Source organism: Rattus rattus, chromosome 12, assembly GCF_011064425.1.
Source record: "Rattus rattus isolate New Zealand chromosome 12, Rrattus_CSIRO_v1, whole genome shotgun sequence".
NCBI lineage: Eukaryota > Metazoa > Chordata > Mammalia > Rodentia > Muridae > Rattus > Rattus rattus.
Window position 1 is genome coordinate 72,691,453 of NC_046165.1, and position 1,276 is coordinate 72,692,728.

Sequence of the window (1,276 nt, forward strand, 5' to 3'; positions counted from 1 at the left end):
GCAACAATAGACATGATTAAATAACTGAGTGAACATGAATACATACTGGAATGAAGACCAAAAAGCACAAAATAGTTGAATGAAATGATAAGAACAATTTAAAATATAAAATATAATTTAATAAACAGAATTTCTAAAAGAAAACCAAAATGAAATAAACTTAAAATGAGAAAATTCAATAATTGAAACAAAATTTCAGAGGAAAGCCTTACCAGTAGAGTGGGTTACATAGAAAAGCAAATATCAGGTCTTGAATAAAAGAATTGGATCAGTCATCAAAAAAAAATCAATGTAAGACCACCATCACCACCATTACCCAAGAATAGAACATGAAGGATCTCTAGAACACTATAAAAATGTTAACTTATGAATCAATCATATAAAAAGCAGAAAATAATTAACAGAATAATAAAAGAAAATTCTCCTAATCTAAGGAATAATATGTTTATCAAGAGCTAAGAGGTACACAGAAGACCAAATGCATAGAACTGGAGGAAAACAAACTCTCCAATATTAGATGATAGTCACAATAATACATGTACAGAACAAAAAAGTGTATTGAGCTAGTGGGACATCTGTCTAGGAGTCTGAATATTTGTGGCGTTGACCAGCCCGACCGGATTTAAAATGGGTGATGTCGAAGAAGGCAAGACTTTTATTCAGAAGTGTGCCCAATGTCACTGTGGAGAAGGGAGGCAAGCATAAGACTGGACCAAACCTCCATGGTCTGTATAAGCAGAAGACAGGCCAGGCCGCTGGATTCTCTTACACAGATGCCAACAAGAACAAAGGCATCACCTGGGGGAGAGGATGCCCTGATGGAGTATTTGGAGAATCCCCAAAAACACATCTCTGGAATGAAAATGTTCTTTGCTGGAATTAAGAAGAAGGGAGAAAGGGCAGATCTAATAGCTCATCTTTAAAAGGCTACTAATGAGTAATTCTAGTGCCTTATTTATTACAAAACAAGTGTTTCGTGGCTTTTAATGTATACCATAATTTAATTCACACACCAAATTCAGATCATGAATGGCTAACAATGTTTTTGTTGGACAGCTCTGATTTAAGTAAAACTGACTTGTCATAAAGTGGATATGATCTTTTTAAAAGTAGCCCTTTCAGTTGTATACATGCTTTCACTGCTCTCCCTTTCTCAAGATACGATTGGACTTAATTAGTAATGTTTTACCATAAATATGAGGGTGTCGTCTCAAACCTATTGAATGGTTTTATACTTAGATTTATATAACTGGGTTATGAATATGTTTAAACACTG

General features: G+C 34.2%; 1 pseudogene; it reads left to right on the top strand.

Moving 5' to 3' along the window:
• The first annotated feature begins 627 nt into the window (after positions 1–627).
• LOC116913915 lies at positions 628–941 on the top strand (annotated as a pseudogene).
• Positions 942–1,276: the final 335 nt, after the last annotated feature.